This window comes from Caretta caretta, chromosome 22 (assembly GCF_965140235.1).
Source record: "Caretta caretta isolate rCarCar2 chromosome 22, rCarCar1.hap1, whole genome shotgun sequence".
Taxonomy (NCBI): domain Eukaryota; kingdom Metazoa; phylum Chordata; order Testudines; family Cheloniidae; genus Caretta; species Caretta caretta.
Window position 1 is genome coordinate 23,469,144 of NC_134227.1, and position 14,205 is coordinate 23,483,348.

Here is a 14,205-nt window from a genome sequence, read left to right on the forward strand (position 1 = left end):
GTGACCACAGCTCCATGGAATTCATTGGAATAATCAGGATTGGGACAGCTCCTGGGCAAGAGTGATAAATTTATCAGAGGGATAAATACCGGAGAGGAATTATTTAAGCTCAGTACCAATGTGGACATAAGAATAAATGGATATAAACTGGCCATCGGGAAGTTTAGATGAAGGTTTCTAACCATCAGAGGAGTGAAGTTTTGGAATAGCCTTCCAAGGGAAGCAGTGGGGGCAAAAGATCTATCTGTCTTTAAGATTAAACTCAGTAAGTTTATGGAGGAGATGGTATGATGGGATAACATGATTTTGGTAATTAATTGATCTTTAAATATTCATGGTAAATAGGCCTAATGGCCTGTGATGGGATGTTAGATGGGGTGGGATCTGAGTTACTACAGAAAATTCTTTCCTGGGAATCTGGCTGGTGAATCTTGCCCATATGCTCAGGGTTTAGCTGATTGCCTTATTTGGGGTCGGGAAGGAATTTTCCTCCAGGGCAGATTGGAAGAGGCCCTGGAGGTTTTTCGCCTTCCTCTGTAGCATGGGGCACGGGTCACTTGCTGGAGGATTCTCTGCTCCTTGAAGTCTTTAAACCACGATTTGAGGACTTCAATAGCTCAGACATAGGTGAGAGGTTTTTCGCAGGAGTGGTGGGTGAAATTCTGTGGCCTGCGTTGTGCAGGAGGTCAGACTAGATGATCATAATGGTCCCTTCTGACCTTAGTATCTGTGAATCTCAGAGTTCTGTCTTATTTCCTTTAAAAAAAAAAAACAGTAAAAAATGACTGAAACTTCATGAAGGATTTTTGCTGTCATTGAATCTTTCCAGGTTGCATTTTGGTGAGCGGAATTGGATGACTACTTCCCTGTAACAAACACTTTCCAGACTGTTTCTTGCCATATGTTATGTGCAGAATCACATCCAGCAATGTCTGCTAGCTCTACTATGTAGGTATGACCTGGATGACTTGTGAGAGGCCATGGCAATTACTTTGTGTAGGTCTTGGACCTGTTATTCCACTCAAGAAATATTAAACCCAGAAAGGTGACTGATAGAGTATTTTTTTAAATTGTTGCCCCAGGGTAAGCCAATATATAACTTAAGTCAAACCTATTTTGGGTTGGGGGGGTTGTAGTGACCCCTCAAGTAAGAACACAGGTGTGTTCAGTCCGGCCAAAAATATTAAAGGTGTTGTGGTAACGCCCTCAAACTGTGGTAACCTCTCAAGTATAAAAAATTAACGCATCGTAGTATAAATTAAATAAATGGGCCTTGGGGGGTGTGTGTGTGTCAGTGTAAGTAAGGGTCACCAAAAGACGCCCAAAGCACCCTGCAAAACCCACAAGCTCGTGATCAGGGCCATCTCTAATGCAAGCCCGGTGGACCGCACCTCAGTAAATCGGTAAAAAATCCTAACTAAGGGGGTTGTCTCTGCATGGCATCGCCTGTCAAGCACCCTGCCTGGATCTAGGGTTGTGTGCCTTTATCCTTCTTGTCCCTTTCTCCCATGATTATGAGCCACTGACTGGTACGACATCTCACTAAAAGCGATTAAAAGTAAGCGGCAACTAGCCAACGCTCTGCCAAAAAAAGATGTAAAAGGTTTGTAAACATCTTTATTTTTATAGGAAGAATTTTTTAAATAGTATGGTGGTTTTTTTTAGTTTAAGCCATTGCAGCGGGCAGGGCAAACTTTTTTTAAAAAAAATAGGTAAAAATCAGTCCAAAACTGTCCCTGCTCCACCAAAAAGTACACCTGCTTATTCAATGTTTGTGCATTATAGTCCTAAAACTTATAAGTACTTACAAAAATGAAATTTTTTACACGTGTAATAATTCATCTAAACAATTCCCACTAAAAGGTACCTTCAATTTAATTAAAATTGTCCGCCTCAAAGGCGCTCTTGTGTCACCAAAAATCCCACATGGGCAGTAAAAACAGTTTGTTTATTAGTTTAAAAAAAAAAAAAGCTACAAAGAGACTCCATGAATCTCGGGTGCAGAGTCTAAAAGACTCCCCCAAAAAATTAAAAACACAAAGGCAAAAGTTAAAAACCAGGTGTAAAGCATCTGGCTGTTTCCCAGCCCGAGCAGCAACTTCAACTGCCTCAGCTCCCTTGTATCCCCAATTAATTAAATCTAAAAGCAAAAAAAAACCCAGCCAAAAATATTATGAATTTTTTTAGTGCTGTTTGGCAGCCGGTAGCGCCTTCTTCCCCTGCAGCATGTTTTGCAGCCTAATAATTTACAAACAGGCAGTAGTGTTTTACAAAGGCAGCCATCGCCTCCTGCTTCTCCCCTACAAAGTTATTTCCTCATCATCAGTTCAAAATGCAGCATCTTCAGTGCTAATACAAGCACCGGCTTCGCCAGCCGTTCTTTCGGGGGGGGGTGGGAGGGGAAGGGAAGGGAAGTCTCCTGCTGTACTGCCCAGCCTTGATGGGTTGGGGGCTGTTCCCGATTCCACCGGTATCTCACTAAACTCAATCGCCAACTGTACCAAAAATTAATTAAAGTAGTCAGCACTATTCCAGGCTCCCTTAAAACAACTGCCTAAAAATAAAAACAATTTGGTTACAGTGCATGCCCTTTGGACACCTAAAAATCTGGTTAAAAAATTCCCTAATATACAAAAAAATCCAAACATTTTTTAAAAAACAACCACCTCCAAACAGTAATTCAATGTTATAATCTATCATGGGCTAACATCAACCAACTTTTGCAAGCAGTTATACCCTCTACTTGCTAAAGCCCAGTGGCCCCCTGCTAATCCCGAACAAAAAGCTAACCTAACTCAAGCTAAAAAAAAGTTTAGTAACTGCCATTCCGGAAATTTGTCCCCAAAAAACAAACAAAAATTGACAGCTGTAAACAAAATAAGGGCAAGTCCCCTGCTAATTACTTAAATAGGCTAACTAAGGTGTTTAAACAGCATTTGGGAATAGCTCGGCCCGTTAACAATGCCAAGGAAGCAGTTAGAGCTGCTTTTGTTCAGGGACTTTTGCCAAAGGTTCAGCAGCAGCTAAAACTATTTGTATTAGCTGGCAAACAAAACCTCTTTCTAAATTAATAACGGTTGCCAACCACTGTACAGCTTGTCTAAAGCAAAAAACACAAAACCAAAACTTTTAGCTTTGCAGCTACAAACTTACCAATCCAAAGATCGTGGGGTAATAAAAAGTGGGCAAAAACACAACAACAACAACAAAAAAGGTCCCCCATATTTCTCCCAATACTGTGTGCCACTACTGTGGCCAGGTAAAGCATTAAAAAAATAAACGCCCAAACCAACTTCCTCAGAATCACCCACCCCCTTTCCCAAACCCTGATGCGCCTACCTTTTCTCCACCAAATAACCCCTATTAAAAATTGCAATAAAATCTAGCATGTTCGGAAATTCAGTATTTCCTAAATAACCAGCTAATGGCCATTCAAAATAATCTTAAACATCAGGCTTGGCCCACTGCCCTTACTAGTGCTTCAAAAGTACCATCTAATTTGTGGCCATAAAAACACACTTAAAAATTTTCAAAATAAATGTGCAAGTATTCACGGTGCTCCTTCCAAGCCTATGGGCCGGTTAAAGAGGTATGGGCTCCCACATACCAAATCCTGCCGGGTCCATAAAAAAATGCATATAAAACTAAAATATTCACCATAATATCTAAAAAATTAGACCACCTAATGTGCCTAGCCATTTTATTGTTAGTGCTCCTAAAATAACACCCAATATTTAAATTAAAATCAATAAACATTTTATCCTTTAAAACCCCTGCAGCTTCAATGTGTAAAAAAATTAAAGCAAAAAAAAGTTGTCACAGCGTTTAACAAGGTTTGTTAAAAAGGTATAAAACAAAAAACCACCCTAACAAAACAGTTACTATTCCAAGTTAATAATATCTGTGTGTATGTAAAGGCCACTACTTTGCTAAACATGCATTTTAACCTCACCGTGACCATGGAACATCACTTTATATATTAGCCAGCAAAATAAAACCCTTCAATTAAATCTTAGTTTTCAAATTTCTTTTATTTAAACCAGTTTAATACCCAATCAATTCCAAAATTTGCCTTCACTCCTACTAAAAGTTCAAAAAATTTCTAATTTACAGGGTCGAATCCATTTGCTACAAAACATATATCAAATTAAAAAACATGCTTTTCACACAGCCTATAAAGTGTCTACTTTATGTATTAGTTATAATGTAATGTGCTATATAACTAAAGCAATAAATCAACCCCAGCATATTGTTACAATAAAAGCAGTAATGCTTATCTTGCTTTTGTTTAGTATAAAAATGTTGTTATAAAAAAAGTAATAACAAAAATGCCTTTCATATTCATACTAATCATGCATTATCATTATATCCAGCTAAAATTTATAAAAATAGTTCTAACCCTTTTAAACTAAAAACAAAAATGCAAAGCATAATGCAATTAAAAACTTTAAAATGTTAGTTGTGCTGAGGACCGCACAAAAAAAAATAAAAACAAAAATTAAAAAATTTAACTATAAGCCCCTCAGTTATATCAAAACAAAGCACAGTCAAGCTAACTCTAAAATCTCATAATGCAAAACTTAAAAAAGCAAACTGTGTCTGTAGCAAATAAAAAACAAAATCAATGTAACCTAATCTTACAAATTTTATAAAAACAAAAATAAAACAAAAATAAGCAAAACATAACATAAATTGCAAATGTTTTTTAATTAATGCATTCCATAAAAAATATAAATGTTAATAACTTATTGTTTATACTTTAAAAAAACTGAAGCAAAAATACTCTGTCAGCTATATTTCTTCCCTGGCAATTGCCTAAAATAAAGCTGTCTCTAATTTTGTTGCATTCCAACCTAAAAAAAAAATTATTTTCTTTCACAAGTGAATACATTTAAAGTATGATTCAAATAAATTAAGAGGACTCGGGTGTTTTAATGTTGGGTTAAGCGGATATGGAGACCCTCTAGCAGGTGCCTAACAGCTCTAGCAACAGTTACATTCCCTTTCAGCTAAGCCTTGGTCCCCTATAGACATGGAGACCCGCTCCCCTAAAAACCTGTAGCTGAATATTTTTAAAACGTAGTGTCTCCCTAGTCTCCAGTAACACAGGCAGCACATGACCAATGAGGAGTACTTGCCTTACTGGAATCTGCTACAGGTCTCTACATGTTATCTAAAAAGAAAAGGAGTACTTGTGGCACCTTAGAGACTAACCAATTTATTTGAGCATGAGCTTTCGTGAGCTACAGCTCACTCCATCGGATGCATTGAGCTGTAGCTCACGAAAGCTCATGCTCAAATAAATTGGTTAGTTTCCACGGTATGCATCCGATGGAGTGAGCTGTAGCTCACGAAAGCTCATGCTCAAATAAATTGGTTAGTCTCTAAGGTGCCACAAGTACTCCTTTTCTTTTTGCGAATACAGACTAACACGGCTGTTACTCTGATACATGTTATCTAGAGTCCTTAAAAGAAAGATAAGTAAAATAGTCCAAGGGTGAATGCTACTGTCTCTTCCCTCTCCCTCACTCTCACCCTGGTGTATTATGTGAAGAGTGGGTAATATGGCAGAGTAGTCTGGAACGGTGAGGTGGAGAATAAATTAGAATTTTGAAAGTGTGTTAAAGAACAAACTCTGATAAAAGATGAAGTTGCCCTGAGTGGAGCCCTACGCTGGATTGTTTTTTAATCCTACTCCCACCTGCTCCCACTATTGCGAGATCTCAGCCCTACTGCAGGTCTCTACGCTAGTCTCGTGCAGAGCTCTAGCCCAGAGAACGTGTTGTCGTTCTCCTAGCCCCTTCCGTTCCCATCTCAAAGCTCTTCTTCACTAATAGTAATGAATTACATTTCACCATGCTCCTCTGCCACAGGGAAGCATTATCCCAATTTACAGATGGGGAAACTGACACAGGAAGACCTTGGAATGGAACCTAGGTTTCTTGGCTCCTGGTACTGCTCTTTAAAAAGGACTTGGGGAGATGGGAAGGAATCAGGCTTGTCTTTTTTTGCTGCTTGTTGCTGAAAGGTTTTTGTCAGTGTTTTCTGCTTCTTCTTTTAGATTAGTGCTTCAGATCTTGTCTATCTTGGGAGATTCTGTGGTGACTAGAGAATGAGTGAAATTGTGACAGAGACCACATTGAAAGCTGCAGCGATTGAGGGGAAGTGATTTTTAATCATTATAATCACTTTGTATTTTGTTGACGCTTCTTTTACTGCACTTCGGAGAAAAGATGTCTCTTTAAGCTACACAACTTCGTCCCTTCAGTTCAGATGTGAGTGCTCAAAGTACCCATTTCTGAGACCCCCAGCAGACTTCACATTCCTGTTTTTTGACAAGGTAATAAATCATGCAAGAAAACACCGTAAAAAATGGTACATCCTTCTTTTTAATACTTTGTGGGTCGCTTCTAGCCTTCTCTTCTCCTTTACCTGTTCCATGGTGTGGTAAGCCTATGCCAGCTGATGTCTCTGCACTGCTAGGGATGGCTCTTTACTATCAGCAGCATAGTTGCTGCCTTGCAGCTCTAGTCTTCAGATGCAGTGTACAGTAATTTTCCCTGAAGTTACTGGCAGCTATTCACATCCTGATATGGGAAAACTTCAGCTGATATAAATCAAACTCCTAGCCTGTAGACTGCCGTAGTGTTGCTTTGGTGCCCCCACAATCCCAATCCTACTGTTAACTCAGGCACTCTTTACATGGGAAAGGTGTTTTCTGTATGAACTAAGGTGTGAATTTAAACTGACAGTGTTGTTGCCACCTCTGGTATGGAGACACTCTTATACCAGAATAAGTGTCTCTTTTAAGGCTTTGTCTACACTACAGAGTTTTGTCAACAAAAGTTATGCCACTTTCATTAAACCACTGTTGCATGTCTACATTATGCTCCAGCAGAGCACATCCACACTAGCAGCTCTTGCATTGACACAGTTATCTAACTGGGCATAGGGTACTTTGGGAAGGGTTTGCAATGCCTCATGGGCCGGGTACAGCATCCTATGATGTAGATTTCTCAATCCCATCGCTCCATGGGCATCCTATGAGATTGCCAGCTGCTTTTCAACTAAAGTGGGGTGGGGAGAAGGGGGAAGGGAAAGTGTGTGACAGGGCGTGTGTGTGTGAGGTGGGAGAGACAGACTGGGGAAGTGAGTGAGAGATTGTGTGTGTGGGGAATAGATATGTGAGAGAGACTGTGTGTTTTGGGGGAAGGAGGGGGGGAAGAGTGTTTGCATGGTGTCTCTTAAATTGACACAGCTGCCTGAGCAACCAATCCTGAGGGAGGGGGATGCCCTCCACCCATATCAGCCCCCCCATTCTACATTAATGGCTCTGTGATTCCCTCTCAGTTCTCCCATAGCCTCCTCAGCAGCTCTGTGAGCACTCCATGCTGAGAAATGTCAGAACTTCCCAGAGATGTGAAAGGGGAGGGGCACGTGCCTGCGTAGCTAGATGCAGGGTAGACAACTTCAAAACAGTGAACAGAGCGGGCATTGTGAGATACTGGGGGAGGCCAGTTATGTCGACATAACAAACAGCAGCACCTACACTGACCCTTTTGTTGCTTTAACTCTGTCACAAAAAGCTCTATGCTTCTCATCAAGGTGGTTTTATTTTGTCAGTGAAACAGAACAGTTTTGCTGCCAAAGGTAGCTTTATAGAGTGTACAAAACTGTTTTGTAAGAAAAAGCTGCTTTTATTTTTATCCCATAGTCCTTCCTCATTTCTGCGCATTGGATTAGTAGGAAGACATTGGTTCTTTATATAGACACATCCCTAGCTTCATGTGTCCTGGAATGTGGCTACAGAAGACTAGACAACCACTGACTAATTGCTGAGCATTCAGCAAAATGTGTCTCTGCAGACACTGCCCAGTTCAACTCCTACATTGACCCTGCTTAGAGAGTTCTAAAGAAGATAGGCACCAGCTTGCTATTTCTGAAAATCATTTCCTGTCCAGTTCCATGAACACACCTGGGCCCTTGAACTAACTGTGTTTGTGCTGGACCAGGAAGCAAAAAAGATGAGCAAATTTAACAAAGTGGGAGGTCTTGTACTGAACATTGACATTTCAGCTGTCCTGTTCCAAACATTTCCTGAGCTCCCAGGTCACGGTGCTTCATTATAATGGAGAGGGGTTTGGGTGGCCAAGAGCTGATGTAATTTAAACGATAAATGGATCTATTTATTTTTTTTTAGTGAATTTGGTTTTAATTTGAAGTGTGTTTGGAGAGAGTCCCTGACTGTTTATCCCTCCTCTTGGACAGCAGCTGGCTTTGCTGCTATCTGCAGCAGGGTAATTTAGCTTAACTCTCCTATGAACTGTGAGTATAGCTAGTCTGTTTGTTACCACATCCTCTGTTTTTTTGTTTTTGTTTTTTAACCCAGCAATTATGTCTAGATTGTTAGCTCAGTGGGGAATAGGGACTGTTATTTACCATGCATTTGTTTAGTGCTAATACGCTGGAGCTCTGACATGGTTGAGGGCTCTAGGTCTAGAGATAGATGTGAAGAGCTAAAACCTCACCAGCCCCCATGCGCAGTATGTCCCCTTGGTGGGTTTTGAAAATAACTACTAGTTTGACCAAGTTTATACTGTTCAGCCCAAATGTGTTTGGAACTGATTTAGCTGGAACTGCAGGTTCATGCTGCTTCCAAAGCCCAGTGTCAGGTAGGGCCCAAGTGTGTGTCCTGGTGTATCCCTGCCCACTTCTCTCCCTTGTAGGAAACTCTGGAGTGGCTGAAAGATCTGCCCTCATGCCTGTTCTCATCCTTCCTGTTCTCATCCCCCAGCTCTTGGGCGTCTCAGCTGTACAGTCTGTTGCATAACTAAAAATGCAGGGCTTGATAGATTGCAGATGTTGTCCTGTGGCATTGTCCAGTTTACGCAGTGACTGTGGGAACTGGAAGTTAAGGCTACAGGCTGCATTGCATTGTGCTTTCATCATGTCATTTGTCAGACTGAATCTGACTAGGGTGCCTGGAAGTTCTTCCTGTCCTGAGCTGCTCCTGCACAGTGCTGTGTCTTGCTCACTCCATGGCTTCCAGTCTTTAGACACTGAAATAGCTGCTTATCTTAAAGACCTGTTGGGCTGCAGTGATTTAGTGCTCTGTATCTAGTCAGGCTAAGTTTCCCCTCTGCACAGCTTTGGTAGGGCTCAAAGGCCCAGCTCCCCTGTCAGTGACTCGGAGGAGAAAGCAGGGCCAGGAGCATTTCAAGGGCGTTTGTCTCAAGATTGTGGGAATCTGTGCCTTGATTTTTCTCTTTTCCCTTTGCCCGCCCTTCCTGGCTTTTCAGAGACGCCTTCACAAACCTGTCCCGGATTGGTCTGTGAATGGGCCAGGCAAATCACTACCACATGCCCCCTCTACCCTGTGTGAGTGAGGGTCTTTGTGGCAGTGCTCAGCTAGGGAGTTTGCTGCCAGGAAAGTAAGGTCTGTTCTTGGAACTAGGTCTAGGTCAGCAACAGTAGGAGAGCTCCTCACGCTCTTTGCCATCTGCCTTTTTATCATTAAAAGGAAAGGGTTGGAGAAGTATGAGGGGGTGAAGTAGGAGCCAGACTCTGATTCTCTTCCAAGAGGATAAACATCTCTATAAACACACACCAGCATATGCATGTACCTACAGCTGTACACCCTATCAAACCACTACACACTCCTCACAATTCTCCCCTGAAGAGGATGGAAGAACACATCGCAGGTTGTGTGACAGATGTTCCTTACTGCATTCCTGCTTCTCCACGTGGGCGCCAGTGATACTGCCAAGAATGACCTTGAGCGGATCACTGCAGACTACGTGGCTCTGGGAAGAAGGATAAAGGAGTTTGAGGCGCAAGTGGTGTTCTCGTCCATCCTCCCCGTGGAAGGAAAAGGCCTGGGTAGAGATCGTCGAATCGTGGAAGTCAACGAATGGCTACGCAGGTGGTGTCAGAGAGAAGGCTTTGGATTCTTAGACCATGGGATGGTGTTCCAAGAAGGAGGAGTGCTGGGCAGAGACGGGCTCCACCTAACGAAGAGAGGGAAGAGCATCTTGGCAAGCAGGCTGGCTAACCTAGTGAGGAGGGCTTTAAACTAGGTTCACCGGGGGAAGGAGATCAAAGCCCTGAGGTAAGTGGGGAAGTGGGATACCGGGAGGAAGCACGAGCAGGAGCATGTAAGAGGGGAGGGCTCCTGCCTCATACTGAGAAAGAGGGGCGATTAGCGGGTTATCTCAAGTGCCTATACACAAATGCACGAAGCCTGGGAAACAAGCAGGGAGAACTGGAAGTCCTGGCAAAGTCAAGGAATTATGATGTGATTGGAATAACAGAGACTTGGTGGGATAACTCACATGACTGGAGTACTGTCATGGATGGATATAAGCTGTTCAGGAAGGACAGGCAGGGCAGAAAAGGTGGGGGAGTTGCACTGTATGTAAGAGAGCAGTATGACTGCTCAGAGCTCAAGTATGAAACTGCAGAAAAACCTGAGGGTCTCTGGCTTAACTTTAGAAGTGTGAGCAACAAGGGTGATGTCGTGGTAGGAGTCTACTATAGACCACCGGACCCGGGGGATGAGGTGAACGAGGCTTTCTTCCAGCAACTCACGGAAGTTACTAGATCGCAGGCCCTGGTTCTCATGGGAGACTTCAATCACCCTGATATCTGCTGGGAGAGCAATACAGCGGTGCACAGACAATCCAGGAAGTTTTTGGAAAATGTAGGGAACAATTTCCTGGTGCAAGTACTGGAGGAACCAACTGGGGCAGAGCTCTTCTTGACCTGCTGCTCACAAACCGGGAAGAATTAGTAGGGGAAGCAAAAGTGGATGGGAACCTGGGAGGCAGTGACCATGAGTTGGTCAAGTTCAGGATCCTGACACAAGGAAGAAAGGAAAGCAGCAGAATACTGACCCTGGACTTCAGAAAAGCAGACTTTGACTCCCTCAGGGAGCTGATGGGCAAGATCCCCTGGGAGAATAACATGAGGGGGAAAGGAGTCCAGGAGAGCTGGCTGTATTTTAAAGAATCCTTATTGAGGTTACAGGGACAAACCATCCCGATGTGTAGAAAGAATAGTCAATATGGCAGGTGACTGTCTTGGCTTCACAGTGAAATCCTTGCTGATCTTAAATACAAAAAAGAAGCTTACAAGAAGTGGAAGATTGGACAAATGACCAGGGATGAGTATAAAAATATTGCTCGGGCTTGCAGGAGTAAAATCAGGAAGGCCAAATCACACCTGGAGTTGCAGCTAGCAAGAGACATTAAGAGTAACAGGAAGGGTTTCTTCAGGTATGTTAGCAACAAGAAGAAAGTCAAGGGAAGCGTGGGCCCCTTACTGAATGAGGGAGGCAACCTAGTGACAGAGGATGTGGAAAAAGCTAATGTACTCAATGCTTTTTTTGCCTCTGTCTTAACGAACAAGGTCAGCTCCCAGACTACTGCACTGGGCAGCACAGCATGGGGAGGAGGTGACCAGCCCTCTGTGGAGAAAGAAGTGGATCAGGACTATTTAGAAAAGCTGGACGAGCACAAGTCCATGGGGCCGGATGCGCTGCATCCAAGAGTGCTAAAGGAGTTGGCGGATGTGATTGCAGAGCCATTGGCCATTATCTTTGAAAACTCATGGCGATTGGGGGAGGTCCCGGACGACTGGAAAAAGGCTAATGTAGTGCCCATCTTTAAAAAAAGGAAGGAGGAGGATCCTGGGAACTACAGGCCAGTCAGCCTCACGTCAGTCCCTGGAAAAATCATGGAGCAGGTCCTCAAGGAATCATTTCTGAAGCACTTAGAGGAGAGGAAAGTGATCAGGAACAGTCAGCATGGATTCACCAAGGGCAAGTCATGCCTAATTAATCTAATTGCCTTCTGTGACAAGATAACTGGCTCTGTGGATGAAGGGAAAGCGGTAGACGTGTTGTTCCTTGACGTTAGCAAAGCTTTTGACACGGTCTCCCACAGTATTCTTGCCAGCAAGTTAAAGAAGTATGGGCTGGATGAATGGACTATAAGGTGGATAGAAAGCTGGCTAGATTGTCGGGCTCAACGGGTAGCGATCAATGCCTCCATGTCTAGTTGGCAGCTGGGATCAAGTGGAGTGCCCCAAGGGTCGGTCCTGGGGCCGGTTTTGTTCAATATCTTCATAAATGATGTGGAGGATGGTGTGGATTGCACCCTCAGCAAGTTTGCAGATGACACTAAACTGGGAGGAGAGGTAAATACGCTGGAGGGTAGGGATAGGATACAGAGGGACCTAGACAAATTAGAGGATTGGGCCAAAAGAAATCTGATGAAGTTCAACAAGGACAAGTGCAGAGTCCTGCACTTAGGACGGAAGAATCCCATGCACCGCTACAGACTAGGGACCGAATGGCTAGGCAGCAGTTCTGCGGAAAAGGACCTAGGGGTGACAGTGGACGAGAAGCTGGATATGAGTCAGCAGTGTGCCCTTGTTGCCAAGTAGGCCAATGGCATTTTGGGATGTATAAGTAGGGGCATTGCCAGCAGATGGAGGGCCGTGATCGTTCCCCTCTATTCGACACTGTTGAGGCCTCATCTGGAGTCCTGTGTCCAGTTTTGGGTCCCACACTACAAGAAGGATGTGGAAAAATTGGAAAGAGTCCAGCGGAGGCGACAAAAATGATCAGGGGCCTGGAACACATGAGTTATGAGGAGAGGCTGAGGGAACTGGGGATGTTTAGTCTACGGAAGAGAAGAATGAGGGGGGATTTGATAGCTGCTTTCAACTACCTGAAGACGGGTTCCAGAGAAGATGGCTCTAGACTGTTCTCCGTGGTAGCAGATGACAGAGCAAGGAGTAATGGTCTCAGGTTGCAGTGGGGGAGATTTAGGTTGGATATTAGGAAAAAATTTTTCACTAGGAGGATGGTGAAGCGCTGAAATGCGTTACCTAGGGAGGTGGTGGAATCTCCTTCCTTAGAAGTTTTTAAGGTCAGGCTTGACAAAGCCCTGGCTGGGATGATTTAGTTAGGGATTGGTCCCGCTTTGAGCAGGGGGTTGGACTAGATGACCTCCTGAGGTCCCTTCCAACCCTGATATTCTATGATTCTAAGTGCTCAGAACTAGTAACTTCTGAGGATGAGATAGGAACCTGAATCAAGTCCCTGGATCTTTATGGTAAGTCTCTTCTGCTCTCTGTGTAGTAATGGACAACCACTTAATTCTCAATTATTGAGGGACAACCGCCACTCCTTGATATGTTTTGCTTTCCACAACCAAATTTCTGTACAACTTTTCATGAGTGCTGTGTACTTGAGTATTGGGATTCTAATATCTAAACTGTATTGTTAAATCTATTCAGCTAAATTTGGGTTATTGCTAATTATGCACTATATGTATTGTATGACTTTAAAAACAAACTTTGTATTGGTGGATAATCTAAGCACTATACCCAAATGTACAGACACTCTTTTTTCTTAACGGATGTATTATGTAATTTTTTTAACATTAAAGGTTTAATAAAAAATTTAAATCTGTTTTTTTCCTGCTGGAAGCATCACGGGGAGGCGCTGATGTTTGCAAAGTGCCTTGGAGTCCCTGTGCTGGGAGGTGCTCTAGAAATGCACAGATTTGTTCTCTCCACAGTACTGACTACACCAAGCTCCAGGCGCCAGCCCCAATTGCTGGGTGAAGCCCGCAGTTCCAGGCTTGTGCAGACCACGGAGTATTTTTAACCGGGGGGGAGGAAGGAACGGGGGTTGGGTGGCACCGCTGTGGGAGGCAGGAACCCTGCGTTCTGTGCTGGAGTGGGGCTCGCTCTCGTCTGACCTGAGGCAAGTCCACGCCCTTCGCCCTGCCTCAGTTTCCCCAGCAGCAGCGGGGTGCGAGGCTTAGCTCCTTGGTTTCTGCAGAGGACGTGAAGCGACTTGGCGGGGAGGTGGGGTGAACGCCGCCAGTTCCTTTGTCCCCTTTCGCCGGGGCCGGCGGGGGCGGGGCAAGGCGGCAGCGCACCTCCGCTGCCCGGGGTCCCCGCGCTGCCCCAGCCTCCTGCTCCCTCCCGTCGGCGTCCCGCCCGCGCGCGCGCGCCCGCCCCCGCCCGCCCCCGCCCGCCGGGGGTCAGTTTCCCCGCGCGCTGCGGCCCGCGCGCGCGGTGGGCGGTGACCGAGCTTCGCCGGCGCGCGCCCAGCGGCTGCTCTGAGGGGAGCGCGGCCCGGCCAGGTGAGGGGCGCCCGGGGGCGGGCTCCGTCCCTCCGAGAGCCGGGCA

At 44.4% G+C, this 14,205-nt stretch overlaps 1 protein-coding gene across 3 annotated transcripts in view; it reads left to right on the plus strand.

Moving 5' to 3' along the window:
* Window positions 1-15: 15 nt before the first annotated feature.
* PHLDB1 (pleckstrin homology like domain family B member 1) overlaps window positions 16-14,205 on the plus strand; it is a 142,259-nt gene continuing 128,069 nt past the window's right edge. The window contains exons 1-2 of one of the 3 annotated variants that reach the window (XM_048827297.2): window positions 16-952; window positions 6,062-6,340. The gene's annotated coding sequence lies outside the window, so the exon portion shown is untranslated. Of the gene's footprint in view, window positions 953-5,382; window positions 6,341-14,075; window positions 14,160-14,205 lie in introns of those variants that run through there. The other 2 variants (XM_075122223.1, XM_048827299.2) reach the window with 2 other exon arrangements.